The sequence below is a fragment of the Prinia subflava genome, chromosome 3 (assembly GCF_021018805.1).
Source record: "Prinia subflava isolate CZ2003 ecotype Zambia chromosome 3, Cam_Psub_1.2, whole genome shotgun sequence".
Classification (NCBI taxonomy): domain Eukaryota; kingdom Metazoa; phylum Chordata; class Aves; order Passeriformes; family Cisticolidae; genus Prinia; species Prinia subflava.
This window is the reverse complement of record NC_086249.1, coordinates 34161056-34181962: the sequence shown is the minus strand read 5'-3', so window position 1 is coordinate 34181962 and position 20907 is coordinate 34161056.

Here is a 20907-nt window from a genome sequence, read left to right as displayed (position 1 = left end):
GATCTAATTATAGAACTGGAAGAGGAGAGCCATCTTGCACTCTGCTGTGGTCTAGGGAAGTTGTTGCAAAGCTGCTGTGGAGTACAAGGAGTACTGTAACATTAGCTGCTCTACAGCACAGCAATACATCACACGAACCCATTTCATGGCCACCCTAATATGTGTCACTGCCTTTGCTTGCCAGTCCATCACTTGAAAAAGGGACAGGAGGTGTAAAAAGCCTCAGTGACATAACTGCACTGAAAGTGTAAGTTTCACACAACTCATGCAGAAAGCGGTGTTCTGTAGCAAGGGCTTATACTCACTTTCCATTGACTGCTCAACTGCTATTCATAAAAGAGCATGGAAAACCAATTCCAGCTGACTGCATGTCCTAATGCATTTATGTTGCTGTAATCATTCTGTTTTGTCTTGATCATAACCAGAACATGTAGAGCAATGAGAGAGGGAGACAGGCATCAGAAAGGAAGAGGTATAGCTGTACAATATTTACCTATATGATATATACTGAGGCACGTGGAAAATGATGTGATTGGTGACAATCAACATGGTTTCATTAAGAGCAGGGTGCCTGACAAATTTGGTGGCCCTCTACAATGGGATTACAGCATTGGTGGATGAAGGAAGAGCAACAGACACAATCTAGTGCTAGGTATTTGACAATGTCCTGCACAATATTCTTGCCTCTAATCTGCAGAGACATGAATTTGACAGATGGACCAGTTGGTGGGTAGGAGTTAACTGGACACTGACACAGCTGCAGTCAACTACTCAATGTCCACGTGTCGAGTTGTGTGAATGGCATTCCTTGGGGGTTGGTGGTGTAACTGGTGCTGTTCAACAACTTTGTCAGAGACAGGGACAGTGGCATCAAGTGCACCCTCAGCAAGTTTGCCAGCGACACCAAGCTGTGTAGTCTGATTGACACGCTGGAGGGAGGAGATGCCATCCAGAGAGACCTTGACAGGCTTGAGAGGCGGCAATTCACGAAACACAATACACGGTGGAGTGATGGGCATGCAGAAGTATGCACTCTCCTGGTTTTCACTGTGTATGAAAAAGCTGCTAATGAAATTGAATTATCCAATACAGTCAGCTAACTATGTTACCTTGGGCTGCAGAGGCATTTGAGATTTTGCAAACTTACAATTCTTCTTTTATAAAAAATAGCTATATGGAACAGCTGTATTTGTAATCCTCATAAAAAGTATTTTAAAGAAACTATTTAAAGATATTAAAAGAGAAAAATTTTACTGATGCCTTCTCTAGCTTAGCTAACAGACTTCCAGTAGCTTCAGCAGTGGATCTGCATACTCTAGGACATGTGGCACTGCATTATTAGTTGGTGCTTAATGATCTTCTGGCCTGAATGACTTATATTTCCACCAGAACTCCTCAAAGCATAACCCAGACATTTGGTGCTGGGTGTGAACAGATCATACCAGAGGTATGTGAAGGAGCAGTTATGTAAAGATATGGATGTGGTTGCACAGATCAAAAGCAGCCTCCAGTACGGAGGGGTGCCTAGGGTGCTGGAAATGTGTCTGGACCCCTAGCTGTGGTAGACATTGCAGGGTTACATAGAGTTAACACCAGTGTAGTCACCCATTGTCACATTGCTGAGTCTAAGAAAGCAAGAAACTCATCACTGCAGACTTCTTGAGGCTCTTGCTGCTGCTCTGTTGAACTGTCTGTACAGGTGTATTTTCATATGTCAGATGTCTCAGCAGTGCAAAACAGAGACATAAACACAGCCTACTTGGGGAGTGTATAAGATATCTGTCATGAGTAACATTTTCTTTTTTTTCCTCAAATCTCAAACTACTTTTCTCCTCTTCATATGCTGATAACTGTTTTTAGATGGTTGAAGCCCTTGGACTGCTGGTATGATCAGGAAGAAATTGTGTCTCACTAGTGATTTTTACTAGTTGATAATTACTACCTGCAGCATCTCCTCAAGTCTGCTGGCCTTTTGTGCCCTGCAGAATTTTTGAGAAAAAGACTTGGTAAAAGTTTTAGAAACAGGAACTCTAGGCAAAATTGAATGTACAAACAGGCTTCATCTATATTTTATGCATTGTGACAATTCTCAAATTCTTGATCTTGGGCTAGCACAGTTCCTTATGTGCTGGATACCTCACAAATGCTTAAAAAACCCCCAGATGTTCTTTCTTGATATATTTGCCGCACAGGCACAAAGATCTTGCTTCTTCATTCTTGTATCACTTTAATAAAGAATTTTAAGGAATAAGTAAAGGATACACCTTTGTAATTGGTGCATAGACTGGAATAATGCTCGAGTAACCAGTGCAAATCTGGTGGTACCTACATACCTCAGTAGACAACTGCCTTGCTTTAAAGCTATTAATTTCTAATAGACGCTCTGGCTATACTTGCTATGAATCTTGCCCTTGAAATTAATCTAACTTGTGCATGATGGCTGGGACTTAAAAGGAACCTACATATATTATTTTCCAAAATCTCATTACATTTTAATAACATTCCTATTTCTAATGGACTGTGGTCTCTTGAAAAGCTCAGCTTGAATTCCCAGTTTCCAGTGGTGTCACTGAGTCGGTGCTATCACTGAATCAACTCTATGGTGATTCCCTCCAGAAAGCTGAGGGTTAATTTTTATTTTTGTTCGCAGCTCCACTCCTGCATTTCAGTGGTTTGTGACTTTCCTTTTGCTTGACTCGTTTTTGTGCTTCATGTTTTTTTATCATCCTTGCTAAGGATATCTCTGAATATAGAGTGACACTCATACCTGACACCATGAACAGGAAAATTGATGAGTCACAGAAGCTCCAATTTCCCACCTTCATCAGCAATGGAGAAATATCCAGTTAGGAATAACCATGTACTTTATTAGTCAGCTTTTCCCATTCCTATCACCCTGAGTTACAGGTATTTTCTAAACTGCACATTTGCAAAGGTACAAAAAAATAAAGAGATAGTCAAGACACACTGTCCATCAACCATCACCAGATCTGTCCCTCTACCTGATCTCTTTCAATCAGCCTGGATCCTAGAGATAGATGCTTGCTGAATAAATTCAGAAATACCTCAGAGGCACTGTCACAGTGGGATGCACTGGTTTTCTCAGAAACACTCTGCTGAGCACTTCTCACTGAGTGTTCAACTTGTGGTCCTTGGCTCAGGGCTCTGCTCAGCATTGTGTGGCCTCTCGTGGACAGCAGCTCCGTTCATACTGCACCAACATTTCTTTTACACTAAGTGTGTGAAAGATGTGGGGAACAATTCAGAGCCCCTTCCCTCTGGTGTTCTGTAAGGGACAGCTTTGGAAGGATGTGCAGCCTGGTCCCAGGGGCTACCCTTTTGGCCATGAGCTTTCACAGGCTGTGCTAGGGCAGGACACTTACACCTGCACACACCAGGCCACCTCTGTGAGGGTGAGCCTCACTGCCAGAGGAACATTTCACAAGTAATGTGTGGCAGATTTTGAACCCACCGTGTCATGGAATGGTCCCTGTGTCTAAAACCCTTTCGAGGCTCAAGGATTGCCCTTGACCCCTCCTAAAGCCTGAGGACTGGTGTGGCAATGGTGTCCTTCTGCTTTTGCTGCTTGAGCCCACATGTCAGGGCATGAAGGTGCTTGTCCAAGTTGATGCTGTCCCAAGAGATTGGCGAGTGAGGTGGCCTTCTGCACATCCAGGCACACGGGGGGCTGGAGCCAGCCAATTCCAATGGGCAGCTGTGCAGAACCCTCCTCCTTCACCCACCCAATTCACCAAACTGCAGGCACTGGCTCCACAGCATGCTCCATCCCACCACTGAAGATATCATTACAACAGCTCTATGCTATCAGATTAAATTAGGATTTTTCACATCTAGGACATCACACTTCCTGGAGGTGAGGAGGTCGCTAAGTGACTGGCCCACAAGGACTCATCCATCATGTCCCACCTTCCCACCTCCCCTGTGGGACTGAGGGAAAGCCCATAGCGCCAGATTGGGAGGCTGGGGACAATCACTTCCAGAGGAGCCAACAACCATCTCATAATGACACAAGAATGGACTAGGCACTCTGTCTTCCAATTAAGGACATAAGTAGGCCCTACACTTCCAGCCTACTACTTCCCAACTTTTTGCTGACTGACTCTCATGACAGAGCAGATTCAGGATGGCAAATTCTGATTGCTGCCATTTTCAGTGTGTACTGAGGAGAGTCAAAATGGTGTGACCAGAGGGTGACCAGAGTCATGTTTGTAGCAAGTGGAGCTAGAAATGTCACTTCAGTGCAGAGTTGTTAGCAATCACAATAGTTTCTGTCTCGGGGTGAGCTGTGTGATGTGCTCTCAGTGTACAATGAGCCGCATTGACTTGTCAGTGGTCTTCCTGCTCTTCCCTCTTACTGTATATCTTCCTGCAGCAAGGGAGGACTCTCCAGGTACATGTTTTAAAGGGTTCTTTGCACTTCTGCATGTGTTCAGTCCTGCAGTGGGGATAATAAAAAGTGAATAGAAAATTAACATGATTGTATGTGTTTTGTTAAAAACTAACAGCAAAATGTAAAAGCCAGTTTTCATACACAGATTTAACTTGGATCCTGTGGGATTGAAGGAAGTTAAAAGACTAACCCAGAACTAGAAAGTAAAATCTACCATGTTTTATTTGATTTTTCTTCCTAACTGCATAAGCTTCTGAAAATCAATTCTTTAAAAAAATCAGAAATCTAACATGCTGCTTCTTTTTGGGTAGTGATCTCTGCATTCACTGGGTTAATCATACCAGAATTTCTTGCAAATTATCCAAACATACCTGAGACTGGATGAAACTTGCTGAAAGATCTGGATTATGTTTTTAATATGAAATTTAAGGGAGGAGAAGAGAAATAAGAATTTAAATATGGGAAAAATACATGTTGGCTTCTAAAAAATGTTGAAGTATTTAGGAGAAACTGTGGGTGTTTTTTCCGCTGCAGATAATATCTGAGGCAGAAGCTGTTGATCAGCTCCTGCAAGCTTTCATGGCTGTGGTGATAAGAGAATGGTGTAACAGCCAGGTTCTTTTGAGTCTAATCTGTAACACTGTCATCATCTCTAGCTCTCTGCTTTCCTCTTTGTGGTTTTCCTGACACCTTGCTTTAAAACATAAGCTCTAAACAGTAGTTGTTTGGTTACTGTCAGACATTGTGCCCAAAGAAAAATGTTTTACTTTTTTAGCTTTTATTTCAAGCAGCTGTATTCTTTTAAAGTTCATCCTTTTTACCATCAGCCGTGGTTGCAGACAGCCAGCTGATTGTCAACAATTTCCTGAAGCACTGAATCATCTCTTGGTGTCTTATCATTCTTCCATCAAAAAATATTTTTGAGTAAAAAATGTTGACCAGTTCTATTGTGCTCTCTGAAACATTAAAATAACAGTGGTTATGAAGTCATATAATGAGCTGTCATGTCTTCCTTTCTTTAGCTTTTGACCATATCTGAGCTCACTGATTAGGATGCAGGATTTGTGCTGTTAGGAGAACATAGTAAGAAAACCAGAATGCCTGATGCCACAAGCAATTACAGTGGGAAAATGAGTGAGAGAAAGAGCGCAGAAAAATATTTAGGATATTAAATGTAGCTGTCTTTGGAAGAAGCCCCTCAAAATCATAACAATACTTAATTTCAGCTGCAAGAGAATTGTGATGCTATTTCACTGGCAGTGGTATTTCGGATCAAATGAACTCAGGAGTACTATTTAAACCTGAGTCAGTAGTTCCCCTTCACTGTGTTTGGGTCACCTTATGGAAAGGCTTTCAAGTGTACAAACAAGCTTCCTTCTGGACAAAACAGAACGAGGAGATATTGCTCATGAATTCACCAATGTCTCTGATGGAGAGAAGGAGTCTCAGGGAAACTGCCTTGAAATGGGAGAAACATGGGTTCTCACAGCTCAACACCAGTGCTTTTGCACATACCCATTCCAAGGCATTGCAGACACAGCCTATGACTAAAGAAAGGTGGCAGAGTACTCCCTGAAATCAGCCAACACTGTAATGTTCAGAAATCAGTTACCTACAGCAAGCTATTCTATTCTATTCTATTCTATTCTATTCTATTCTATTCTATTCTATTCTATTCTATTCTATTCTATTCTATTCTATTCTATTCTATTCTATTCTATTCTATTCTATTCTATTCTATTCTATTCTATTCTATTCTACCACCATCCCTGCAAAATCTCACTCTCTTCCAGAAGCACATTAGTCAATATGAGTAAAGTTTGTCAACATTTACACAGGGGATAATCAAGAGCTCATTGTCCCCCAGCTCTCCAGAATTGAACAAGAAGCTGCAATAATGAAATTCCCTTATTGATTCAACTGATTTATAATGTATTTGCATCAGTAGCTCAGGATAATTAGAGCACTTTATAACAAAACAACTGATTGGTAGTGCAATGCTGTTCAGAATATAAATACAAAATCCTTTCATGCATTTAATATTTTTGCTAATCACTAGCTTGGCGCCATCTTCAATTTTGCTGAACAGCCTTCAGTCTGGGAAGTCTGAAGCTCTTTTAATCTGTCTGGGTATTTACAGACCCTCTTTGACTGCCTGACAATGTGAACTTTTAATTTTGAATTGGACTGAAAACCAGTGTGAGGTGGTGCTTACATTGGTATTCATTTTCCCTGTCCTCTGTTATGACATTGCTTCTTATTTGTTCCTCAGCAGAGAAACAGAAGGACTTGACAAATGTAGAACTGCAGCCTTTCCCCTTCACAATGTACTAGTATGGCCTCATTTCCAGACTTAGCTCAGCTGCATCAAGATTTCTACTGCAGGGAGCCCCACACTTCTCCAGGCAGCAAACACAGAAGACAACGTGGAACAAGCTGTTTCTTCTTCCCAGACCTTAGCTGTATTAACTGCTAAAAGGAAACCATATATTTTCTTTCTGCAGTACCTGATCTCTGAGAATACGTACTTTAAAAAACAAGACAAAAATAAAATGTGGCACTAAGATACTCCTAGTTTGATATTTTGTAGTTAGGCACACTTGTACCATTGGAAGAACAGATGTTGACAGCAGGTCAGATAGACATATGCAGCATATAAAATATGGTGTGCAACCAACAGATACCAGCTAGGTGAATAGGATTGAAAATGCAAATATGCAGCCCTTCAAGGACCAGCATAGTTCTCCTGAGTGTTACAAGTGCTTAAGTCTTGCTGAAGGTAATTAGAGTTGAAGGTCCTCTGAATTTTTCAGAAGATCTAAAACATTTATCTTTGGACCAGATTCTTTTTTGCTAAGAGAAACTGTTCCTCTTTTCTGTTCTTGGTAACTTCTCTGGTTTTGTCACAGATTTCCTCCCTTCTCACCTTAATCTCTTGAAGACAGGTTTGCACATTTTGCCAAATCAGTGAGCAAGATCAGAAGAATGACAGATCAGACCATATGTCAAAAATCTGTCCAATAGTCACTACTATAAAAATATACCTATAGCTTTTTGGGTGATGCTTCATAATCTTTCCTTCAAGGTTGCAATTTAGTTTTTGACAGGAGCAATCACATTTTACATCTTAAAATCCCACTCATGTATTCACAGGTACTGTGAGATTCCAAATTATATCAATCCATTGAATTAATAACTAACATAAGTGTCTGTTGACATTGTTGGGATGCATTGTAAAATCCTTTCATATCAGAAACATCATGAATAAACACAGCTCTAACCACAGCTCTAAGGAAAGTGCTGAAAGTTCTGTGAAAGCAAATTGATTTTGTCTCCGTGCTGGAATGGGTCCCCAGTGCACCCATTAGAGCAGAAGGAAGCCTTGCCAAACAAGCACTAAATGCCTCAAAGAGCCATCCATGATGTCCAGTCCAACTCCAGGTACTTGTTGGCACAGCAATTATGAACAAACTAGGCAATTTAACTTTGATTATACACAGCATGGAATAAGATCCTATATTTATGCAGATTTACATGTTTGTAGAAGTGTTCCTGAGGTGAATAGAGAAATTTCCATATGAAAGTTGGAGAGCACTGTGTTAAGAAATTATGTTTCTCTGATTTGGGGAGTTTTATTTTTGCTTTCTGCCCAGATCACTGAGCTCTTGACAGTCTTCTTGCAACCATACTAAAAATTCTTACCTGTTCCTGCTACCCTCATGCAGACTTTGCTACCAATTGTAAAATCACAAAGTGCATATGTATGTCAAAGGAACACCCCACATCAGCTCTTCTCTTTGTGGGAAGCACCACAGTTTTTGCCCGGGAGAATGTTAACACATCTCTGCTCTCCTCAGTATGTGACAATAATGCAAGTTGAGACTTTGTTCATAAACAGAGAAGAATACAGTTTTGATGTTGTACAGAGTTCATTTATGTCCCCTACAAATGGGCAAAAAAGTATCATCTGTGCTCCCTTATGTTGTTCAGATGAGACACAGAGTCTCTTTTTTGCTTCTGTTGCTTTTTACCTTAGTAATAGGAAAAAAAAGTCAAGCTGAGGCTGGCCTTGATTGTTTAAAATCTTTTAAGTTCTCAGGGGTGAATCAGCACTGCTTGCCTGTCTTGAAACTCCCATGGTTTGTCTTTTTCATGTTTAGTCAGACCATGGTCCCAATCCCACAGTGAGCTGCCTGTGAGCAGATGACTGCTCCTGTGTGCAATTCAGGTGGGGAAAGAGCCTGAGCATTGTCTGCTTCCTATCACATCCCAGAAGATTTGATGTGTTCCTTTTCCCTTGTCTAGAAGAAGGTAATGACACAGTGACTGCCAACGTGTTTACTGTATCTTATCTACAAATATTCACCAGTTCTATAGCAGAAAGCATACAAACAAGCTGCTTTTCCAGGAATCAAACCCAGAGCAGTAAAACTGCTTCCAGGATTAGCTCTGGTAAGAGCAAGTAAAAGCCTCATGGCTAAATCCATGGCAAAGAAAAGGCCTCCAAATGTGTAATATTGGCATCTGATGATGTTAGCCCTGATGTTATTTTGCATTTCCTGTTAGAAAAAGCTTTGAAGGTACAACTCTGAATGCATATGAAAATGAAGCAATCTATTGGCATGATGCAACCATAAGCACCTGGCATTTCAAACTGACATGAAACAGAGGAAATGTAAGTTGTTAAAAAAGACTTCTTCCTCAATAGAGTTAATGATTACAGTTAAATGCATGTCAACAAGGGTAAGACAAAAGACTGTCTTAAATGATCTAATAAAGATTTAATTCTGTCTGAATCAGGTTTTGTTTTATGGAGTATTATTTGTTATAAATTCTGTTTTGGTTTTGTTTTGTTTCCAGCCATCAGAGTAATTCACAAAGCATAGGGCAAACAAATTTCAATTTGAGCAGAAAACAGAACAACCACCAACACCAACAAAAAGTAAACAGACAAAATCTCTGTAGTTTTTCACATATCACAGATTAATGGGCTGTACTATCCACTTTGCCTTTTAACACTTCTTCAGCTGTGTCAACACTTATGGATGCAAGGTTCCATATCCCAAATTCCCTCAAGCTCAGGCTAGCCAGATGCAGACCCACAGCTTCAGTCAGGTGGGCCGGCAGCCGGACAAACAGGCTCCCAGCCTGAGCCAGCTCTGTTCCTTTGCCAGCTCCAAACAAGCAGTTACAAAGCTGTGTTGCACTACTGGAAATAATGACTTTTCATTCTGTGTCAGGTGATTACCATCTGGCCTCTTGCCTTTGTGAGGTCTAACTCAGAAGAGAAAAGCAAAAACAGGTTTGTGGAGGAGGGGACTGTGGCCAAAATTTAGTGAAACGTTTCTGAGCACACCTAAATTGAAGAGCACAGCTTATCCCAGTCAGTTCAGTGCAGAATGAGCTTGCTCCCTTCACTGAAGTGCACTTCTGTGTTCTGCAGAAAAAATTAAGTATGTTGTGCTTCAGAAGCTTATGGCATAGAGGAATGAGGATGTATCTTAAAGAAACACAATCCCACTTACAAAGAAGAGAAATGGCAAGACAACTTCTTGCCCCAATGTGTGTACTTCAATCTCTTAAAATTTTGCAAAAAGAGGACCACCTGTTTCCAGAGTGAAGTTTTAGTGAAATTCTCCCCCAGTATTTTGACACCTTGTTATTTGCATTTCTCTCATCTTTTAAAAAACCCCACAACTTTGTGTATTGAAGCAAGCTAGCAGCAAACTTCTCACGTCTTTTGGCAGCTTGTGTTCCAGATGGCCTGGACAGAACCATAAGATATTATATAAAAGACCCAATTCTAGAAGTCAGTGCATGGAAGATATTTCAGGTGATGACACAAAGTTTTTTACCAGGGCATGTATAATGTCTCCTTGGGCTGATATCATCAGTTGCTAAACACTTGATGGGTTTCAGCCACATTCATCAACTTTACTGTTGTACTTAGAGCAGCTGTCTTGCTCTCTTAATACATGCTGCTAACCAGATGGCCTCAGAAAACACAACCATGTGAAGTCTGATCCCACTTAATTCTTACACTCTTCATGCTTTGGACTTTTCTGGATTTTCATCAAAACAAGGCATAATCTAGTAGCACGAGAGTAGAAGTTGATCCAGTCCACAATTGTGCCCTAGATATATGTGATTGAGAAAAGACAATGGTGTCTCCAATGCACAGCTTTAAAAACCTGTTTGAATGGGAGTACAGATGTGCCAAATAATATTTTCAAGTGTTACAAGGTTTTTTGTGTTATTATAGCATGAGTATCCATGATGGAGGCTTCTGAGGATCAGAGGACATAAAAGTATTGTTAAGCTTTTTATATAATGGCTGTAATATGATCATTTAAAAGGGGCTTCTAAGTGGTTAAAGCCATCTATTCATTGCCATGCCCTTTGTATAAGAAAATTATTCTTTTTCTTGTCTTCCTTTTGTGAGGAATCTTCTGTATCTCTGTAAGGAGGGGTCATGAAAATAAGCATATGGCTTTTCTTCCTTCAATTCCCAGGCACTTCTTTATACTAAGACCCTATTAAAAAAATATTGTTCAATACTTAGAGCACAAACCCAATGTCAGGCCAAGGTACACCTTGGTCTCAGGACTGAGAACAACTCTTCACTGCGATGAATCGTGGTATTTGCTATTGATTGGACAGGACACATGCTTGCCTGTAATTTGTCAAAAAGTCTTGACAGATAAATGTATAGTTAGAGGGGATGGCAATCAGCAATTGGAAATTCTGCCCTACCTCAGTCCATCACTCCACAGCCTCTAAGTCCATGAGGCAGCTTCTGGCAGTTTGCAGGTGGATGTCACCTACAGACATGAAACTAATCAGGCTTAGGAAATACTACTAGAGTTTGCTTTTTTCCCCTCACCTTGGAGAACCTGAGAACTATTTAAAAATGAAAATGTGACTTGACACCTTGCAGAGGGAAATAGGCCCTGTTTGGGTTTTTTCTCCTGCTGATCCGTGATGTGTGCAGTGATTCATGCACAGGCTTAGAAGTGTCAAGAGCTCTTCCAGAGATGTCTGCTCCCACAGCAAACAAGCTTGAAATGTGATTGGCACCCAGCACACCGTCTTCTTATCCTACTTAAAAAAATGCAATCGAGGCAGTGTCAGTCATGTCCCTACAAGACTTGTCATGGAGTAACCTCATTTGCACCAATGACTTCTGATTTATGCCAGCAAATGTATAGAATGAGGCCCTTCTGCACTAATTTAGCATCCTTCCTGCTGTGATGTTTTACCCATCCTGGGTCAGATGTGCAGTCGTTAAATGTCCCATTGGTGCTGTAGCAAGCACTTTGGGTGGAAATTCAATCTCTCCCACAAGACCCATGCTGAAGACTGCCGAAATGAGCGTGAACTCTTGGAGTTCAATTCACCAGCTGTTTCTGAGTGGATACGGAGGTGCAGGGTCATATAATGCAGCCACTGGAAGTGACTGTCCTCAAGGTACCTGGAATTTGTCTTCGGAACACAGCATTTAGAAGGAGCAGCTCATCTATATTTCCTTCAGTTTCATGTGTGTCTTCAGTCATTCTTTAGGACTTCTTTGTGAAAAGATCTGCATCTCTCCTGTGAAACCAGGTTCACTTTTGGACGTGCTGTCATTGTGAAGCATCTGCACCTCACAGCCATTTTGTTGAACATCTTTCTGCTTTTATAGCACAAACATCAGAAAACCTCAGCTGCCTGCTTCCCCTCTGGGGAAAGTGAGGACACCTATGAGCATTTGACATTTCAGTCTAATCCAATCTACATAAAGATCTTCATCCCCTGTCACAGGGCAGCGAATTCACTAGGGATGCTCCTGCAGGACTAGAGGGCCAGGCTTTGTGCAGTGAGAACAGCGTGTGGGCAGCCTCAGGGGAGAAACATTCACCGCAAATCTCAAGGGCAGAGCTGAGGCTTGGTCCTCTCTCAGACTCGCATGGGTTGCACCAGGGTAGCTCTCTAAGAAATTAGGGAAGATAATTGCAAAGTGGGTCCATCCTTTTTACCTCGTTGCTACCCACTAAAATGACTGAGCCCTATGAACAGAGGCCAGTGAAAGGACAGACACAGCCCTTAACTACATTTTACCCTGCACTTGCTCTTTCTTACCAGGGTCTGACCCTGCCCATGATGCTACAAAACCTGTCCAACCTTGGGCAGCGCTCCCTCTCCTAAGAACCTAGATGTCCAGGGGCCAAGCTGTGTCCTGGGGGCCAGCTGGTGCAGCACAGATCTTTTCCATGCAGCTGACCTCTCGTGCCACCACCCATGGTGGCCACACCCAAACTGTGTGCTCAGAGCCCCCCTGGTCCATGCTAACCCTGGGCTGTGCCTGTGGTCACACGCCGTGGGGAATATGGGACATGGGCTCATCACCGAGCACAGCTGGCACAGAGCTGTGGGGTAACGCCACTGCCCGCATGGATCACGTGCAAAAACACAGCCTACTGAGAAGTGCTCTGGGTTCCAGCTGTTTTTCCTTCTATGTGGGTTTGTAAAGGGAAATGGTGCTCAGTACTGAATCAAAGTGGATTTTCAGGGGGTTTAGACAAAATGGAAATTCTCTGTTAGCACTGCCAACCTACATTTATTCAGCTAACACTGGTCTTGAAAAAACTGTCAGATAGGACTGTCATCTGAATCAAAGTAAATAAAGAGGCTGCCGAATTTGTCTAAAAATCCCAGTAATTGGCTATGTATCCTTTCTTTGTGTCAGGTGATGGGGAAAGCAGGAAAAATGAGAAACAAGGCAGTAAAAGACAGCAACAGAGAGACACTAAGATAGTTAAGAAAAACTATAATTAATGTCAGTGCTGAATAATAACCTATTTGAAGGAAAATACATATTTTAATTTACAGGATGATTTGATCTCAGTGCCATTACAAAAAAGCTCTCACCTTTTACTAATATTCCTCTCCATTTTAAAGATTATTAATGATATGAAAGTGCAAAAGAAAATGTATGAATCAGATGTCTTAATGCTGTGGTTTAACCCCAGCTGTTAACTAAGCACAGTCCCTTGTTCATTGTCTACCCAGTGGGATGACAGGAGGAGAACTGGAAGGGTAAAAACTCTCAAAAAAGTGAGAAAACTCACAGGCTGAGATAAGAACAGTTTAATTATTGTAATAAAAGGAACAACAGTAGTAATAATATTTATTAGTAGTAGTAGTACCATTATTATTATTATTATTATTATTACTACTACTAGTACTATTATCTATTGAAAAAAAAATAACAAAGAGAAATAAATCCAAAAAAAGATGATGCAAATGAAAACAGTTTTTCACCACCAACTGACCAATGCCCTGCCAGTCCTTGAGAAGCAGCTGCCTCCTGGCCAACCTTGCCCCCTAACTTTATTGCTGAGCATGACACCACATGGTCTGGGAGATCCTTTTGGTCAGCTGGAGTCAATTGTCCTGGCTGTGCCCTGTCTCAGCTCCTTGCACACCCCCAGCCCACTCGCTGGTAGGGTGGGGTGAGGAGCAGAAAAGGCCTTGGCTTTGAGTAAGCCCTGCTCATCAATAACAAAAACATCCCTGACACTGTGTCCAGCATAAATCCAAAACACAGACCCATACCAGATACTGTGAAGAAATTTAACTCTATCCCAGGCATAACCAGCACACTTCAATACCACTTGCACAGAAAATAGATGGCTGCATAGAGATTTTAATGAGCAAATGAGCTTTGATCAGCGTGTGGTGATGACTTCTGGAACACAGCAGCAGGTCTGCCAATAGCAGATGCAGGGCTGCCAGAAGCAAATGCCAGACACCCTTGGTCTTCAGATCTACTTTTAGGGAACTTACTTTTCCCAGAATTTGTACTTCTTATGCATCCTTGCCCAGGCAGACATTCTCACAGTCAAGCCCAGACTATTTCTTATAGGAAAATACAAACAACAGAGATGGATCACAAGATAGCAACAACGTGGGACTTCTGAGATCTCTGCACCTTTTAGTGACAACTGCAGTGCTCTCGGGGTCCAGAGAGCATAACTTTTATGGTAACTTATTGCTTCTACACTGAGGCTGTCTTTGGGGCTGTCTGCAGGGAGATGAAAGTCCTGAAGAGGAGGGGTGAACATGTGAGGCTGGTAACCTACTCAGCTAACACTACCAATGCCAGAAAAAGAATACATATAGAGAATGAATGTGGGATAAACCAGAAAATCACTTCTACTGGTGGACTCTAGGAAAAGAGTATTTTTTGGCAGGTGCCACATAGTTATTCCTAGTACTAATGGCATCTGTTGTGACATCTCTAGAAACATAGGGTAGCCTCAAGTGCTGACCTTCTGGCACAACTTACCTACTGTTTCCTCTGCTTACTCCAGACTAAGTGCAAGAGAGCACAGATCATTTCCACCGACCCACATCTGTTTGATCCTTTTATTGTTAATCAAATATCTGCCTAATAATCCTGCCCTGGTGTCTTGGCCTAGAGAACGAAAGATTTTGTCTCCAATAGATGTGAGAAATGGGGACTACTGGCAAACAGATCTGAGCAGGCTCTGGGAGCACTACTCCAGCTCTCTTCCCCTACAGCACTCACTGCTGCATGGGGTCTGCTCTCAGGGTCACCTCTCAGGGTCACTCAGGTGACTCAGGCCAAGATTCCCTAAGGCTTCTCTAATAATGAGAAATACAATGTTTCCCACTTATAAATTTTAATTTAAAATTATTTTTAGAAGCCCATTGTTCTTTTTCTAGAAGAAAAGAATCTTCTAAAATTCTTTTAGAAGCCCATATCAGGAGTGAAATTCTAATTCTTCAGTCACCATCAACAACGGGACAAGGCACTGCATGCTTTGTTCAGCTTTTCTTACAAGGAGCTACTGTCAGCTCCTCAAAATATTTATCTAGATGAATTTCTTACATTGTCCTTTCTTTCCAGATTATTCCAAGTTTCTCTTTGTGGAGAGAAATAATAACACTGAAGTGGAATTGTTTCTTGTGAAACACTGAGATGCCTAAATTGACAGAGGACTGGAGAAAAGGACCTGAAGGACTGCAGGAAGGAGTCACTGTAGCACATAATTGATTACCCAGAGGCTGAGCAGCCAACACCTCTGAAGAACCAAACAGTGTCTGGATCTGGTAAAACACTGCACAAACTGAGTTCTGGAAGATTTTCTTCACTAAAGTCCAAGCACCTTGTGCTCTTCAGGGATGTTCATCTTAGCTGCTTCCTGCCTGCTCTAAAGTTTTGGAGATGCTGTTCTTTACAGGAATGCCTTCACTGTCAGAGGGGCAAGGTACTTATTCTTTTCACAGTAGGGCTTGCTCCTGTTGCTGTTTAGAGAAGTGTCTTCAATGCAAGATCAGAATCCCTGCTGAGTCAGTGTGCCTGACCAGCTGCCCACCAGAGCTGTCAGTGGGGACGATCTCAGCTAACAATTCTGTAGATACTTACTGGGAGGAAAAGTGATCATCCAAGCTGCTCCACTGATAGCATGAACCCTTCACAACAACAATCCATAAACCAAAACTGACTACTTATATTACACAGCATTTTGAATTTAGTCTGTGCTAGAAAATGCCTAAAATACAGGACTCACCCTCCAGGGGTGCCCACCTTTTCCACTGACTGCAGAAGAGTTCAGCAAAACTAGTTTCGACCTGACATTTAGATAGCTGAAGTTCAGCAAAATTAATTTTCACCCTCAATAGTTGCTGGGTAATTCCAGTCAAAACTTTTCCATCATATTTCCCCAAAGTTTTTCCTTCAGAAGACACTTATCAGACAGGAATCTGGCATGACTCATTTGCATTGTGCTGGTGGACAATAAAGTCTATTGCTTTTCTGCAACAGTTCAGTCACTGACTTCCTGCTTCAGGTGTGCCTGCATCATCACATAAATTTCAAATGTGGATCTCACAGGGGCTGTCCAGATGATAATCAGGCAAAAGTCTGAGATAGGGTATCAATATACCGCTGCAAACTGCATCATTTTCTCTACTGTACTGAATGGAAATACTCTGTTCTTAGACATTTACGAGGCATGGTCTCAGATATTCCACTGCTTTGTTACTTATTTCTTTTGGTGCTTGATGGTGCTTGCTTCATACTGTAGCCATTTTCTGGAAAATAATGTCTGCAGTAATCCAGACATTCATTCAGAGTCTCACAGGTTTTGGTAGCCTATTCTCACACCATACCTAGCACAGAGGCTCTGTTGTCTTTCCATCATGCTGTAAGTACCTTGTATTATCCCTTTCTGTAGCATCTGTCTGACTCAGTCTCATACTAACAGACTGCCATGTGCATTTCTTTTTGTATTCTTGTAATGCAGATTTCCACTGTGCCTAGGAAGTGGATTAATCTTATCTTAAATTCTGAAGTGATAGAAAAAGCGTTTAGAGCTTACCAATCCATTTCATTCGTGTCTCCTGTTATTCCTTCACCTTTTCCTACACAGGCTCATTCCTGTGTCCTCTTGAATGCCTTGTGAAACTGTAGTAATTTCAATAAGCTCAGAGGTTTAACAAATTCAAGCCATGACTGTCCCCAGCTTTGCCAGGAAGCTGGCCAACACTCAGTGATTAGGAGCTGTGCTAGCAGAAATACCTGGTCTTGTTTTAGCATGCAAGGAAATATCAGAAGGTGAGAGATCAGCTAATGGACAGTAGATACAACAAAAGCATGTTTGGGGTCATATATTCTCCTCTGGGCACTTGATATTTGCTGATACTACTTTGTTCACTAAATTGACCTCAAGTAAGTTTTTGTAGCACCTTGTCACTCAAATCTGCTGAATACTGTTTTTGAGGGAAAAGAAGAAAACATTTGCTCAGCCCACCTCAGTCCTTAATAGTTATCTTTTTGTGTTAAACCTTCCTCAGATCACCTTGGCCTACACAACGGGCAAGAAAGGGTTGATGAGTAAATTCAGGATGTGCAGGCGGTCCCTGGGGATTTGAGAGGAGCATGCTATCTAGCTTGCTACTCAGACAGTTTGGGCAGCTTCTTTTTGCCTGCAATAGTTCTGCTTCTTGTCTGCCTAAAATAAATTATAAATAGTTCAAAAGAGCAACTCCATTGCTTTTGGAATAGAACAGGCTGCTCTGAATAAATAACAGATATTACAGAAATGTCCTGGTCTGGGAAAAATTCTTTCCCTGACTAGCAAAGCTATCTTAACAACAACTCTCTCCAAAATATAAAGCCAAGCACTGAACTGTTCTATGCATACATTCAACTGGCCAAATTCCCCATGGAAAAAAAGTCGAGTTCAGCTCTACTGGAGTAATTGGAGTTACTGATTTACATGTGCCCAGCACCACTGGCAGTAGATACCTGGGGAAGAGACCTGAACACATTTGTAGTCATTCAAATGCATGTGTACAATCCTTCCTTCCCTGGCTCCCCATGGGTACTAGTCTGCATTCTTGTTTAAAGGAGAGAACAGTAAGCAGATCTTGTGTATAGCAAAATAAACAACCCAGGAACCAACCTGAGTCAACAGCTAGCTTAACTTGGTGTTGCCTGCAAACTGACTGAGGATCTACTCTATCCCCTCACCCAGATCATTGATAAAGATACTAATCAGGGCTGGCCCAAATACCTCAGAGCCCTGGAGAACACCTCTGGTGACCAGCTCCCAGCTGGATGCAACTCCATTCCCCACCACTCTCTGGGCCCGCCCATCCATCTGTGCATCCATCTGTGCATCCATCTATGCATCCATCCATGCATCCATCCATCCATCCACCCATCCATCCACCCATCCATCTATCCATCCATCCACCCCAGTTTTGTCAGTTTTATGCCCAGTAAAAAGTACACCCATCCAAGCCACGGGCAGCCAGTTTCTCCAGGAAGATGTTGTGGAATATGTTGTCAAAGGCTTTACTAAAGTCTAGGTAGACAACCTCCATGTACATTCCTCATCCCAGAGCTGGGGATCCGAAGACTTTTCCCAGCTGCTTATAGAATGCTTGGTCTACTTCTTCGTCCTGGCTGGATGGTCTATAACAGACTCCCACCTGGATATCTGCCCTGTTGGCCTTCCCCCTGATTCTTACCCAATTCTTAAACAATTGCTTGATTTTTCAACAACACTAGTGTCACTCTCTTCTAGAATGTATTTTAAAATGAAGATTGTAAGGTATGCATTCAGCCTGTCAAATAATGTTATCAACAGATTATTGCTGAATACACGTCACAGTTAACCCGTGTTACTGCCAGAATTAGAACCCAAAACTTCCAGCACGTGTGCCTTCCTCAGTGACTGGAGCAGCATGGGACCATGAATTCATGGAGGGGTGCAGCAGTGGTTTAAGAAGATATTAACCTCCAGATAACTATTCTTCCCTCCCTCCTTGCCTTCTCCCTCCCCCGCAGCTGGGCACGACTGCCTTCATACATTGTGTGTGCCCTTCTAGCCTGTTTTACTAGAACTAGTTCTTGAAGCTTGAATTACAGGAGCATCATCTCAAGACTTGCAAACTGGGTCACAGAAGGGAGGAGGGAAGAGATGAGAGAAATTTTTATATGACTGTACCTACAAAAGCCTGTCAGACTGCAATATTGCATGTTAGCATCCCATGTAACACAGAGTACAGTACCATTGAAATCTTAGGCAGCAAGATGAATTTGTACCTCCAGTGACCATTAAGCAAGCTCATTTAAATACTTCTCACTACCTTTACCCAGAAGGATTTCCTTGTAATGGAAATAATTGACCAAAGGCACTTCATTTTGTCTATTCAGATTATCCTTGTGCACAGAATACAAGTTTCTACTGATTGAGAGTTGACACTTTGACTAATATAAGACCTTTCCCAGATTCCCACAAATTAAGTGTGTGCTTTGAAACTATTGTAATTTTCTCAGTCTCCTGAAAAGTGCTCCCCTTAGAAATGAGATGTTTGAGAAACAATGTGATGCACATCAGAGCAAATGCTTCCACTTTTTGATGATTTCAGTATGTCTGGAAATTTAGTATAATCAGGGTGGATGTAATTAACACTTCTACCTGACAAATATTACTTTGGCTGGAGTCTGAGCTGAAAACTTACTCTGGTTTCACAACCTCCAGATTTCTCTGAATCTTAGCAGATTCCTAATGACACATGGGCATCCATGTGAGTTTTTAAGCCTCTCTCTCTACTTACATCTCTGCAGCTAAACACAAAGTCAGATCCCCAGCCTGGAGGCCAAGTGACAGGGAGCATCCTGCACCCAGCTGGTGTCCTGTCTATAGCAGATTTCTCTGAGGGAGAGCAGGTGGGAGCATGGAGGACACAGCCAGGGAAAGTACTGTCAACTAAGCAGTGCAGCTGGTGCTCAGGGCTCCACCTGAGCTTCTGGAGCCCCTTTTCTTGTCAATTCAGCCTTGGTGCGATCAGTCTGAAGTCAGGACGGGCTGTGAAGGGTTGGGTCCCCCAGTCCATCTGCACAAGACTGGTGGCCTCATGTGGAAGCTGGTCCTCAATTTCTCCCTCTGAAGCTCACAGTGCTTTCGTCCTCTGCGGAGAGCGTCAGTAACACTTTGGAGAGCCCAGCATGGGAAGCAGAACCATGACAGCCAACACAAGTGGCAGTGTGACACGGGGCTGGCATAGAGCCCTGAGAGGTGGGAGGCACCTCTCTGGAGAGAAAGACAGAAAACTGCTGTTGTTATCATAATAGTCTGGGAATTAGTTACTGTTGACTTATTTATTGGTCTAATTAATTTCTTGTCTTTAATGAACTGTTGTTTATTAGCCATTTAATTATTGTGTGTGAGTGGAAAGAGTAACTCATCCATGAGGCTTGGCTCCACTTTCCCAGGTTTCTGGCTTGGGTTTGGAGAACAGTTTTTTTAATAATCCACTTATATTTAAATCTGATCTTTGTGTCTGCCTCTTGAAATCAGAGAGGAACCAGGACTTCTCAGTGAATTCTCAGCCAAGACTTCTTCCTTTCTTCATCCATCCTTACTCAATGAGCAAAATCTGCTAACAGCCAAGAGCCACGGGGCTCACCCTAAGGTGAGAAAAAGTCCCACCTGCTCCCATCTTACCTATCAGTCTCTTCCTCAGGGAACTAAGGAGCAGCAGAGAGCTGGCAGGTGGCAGCAGTCTGACAGCATCCCACTGCTCTGTGTCACAGCAAGGATGTGAGGGAGGATGATGGAGAGACAATTCCAAACAAGTGAACTGGCATCTTCTCTGCCTTGACAGAGAACTGCTCTTCTTAGAGACATCCCATGGCTCAGTCAGTCACCCAGGGCTCTTTTTACCTCCTCTGTTTCACTTTTTCACAGGCAATGCATTTTCACTCTATGTCTCAAATTCTTCCCATGTGCCCTGCAACACTGCTCCCTGCCACATTTGGGAACTTATCGGTCTAGCTTTGACTCATCAAGGGGATATCAGCTGGTCCTTCACCTTCAATCAGAGCAAGGAGGAAGTTTAGCCTATCAGCTCTCCAATGACACCTTCAACTAGCTGTTTCCAGTGTCTGGCAATCCAGTTTCACGAGAAATCTGGAA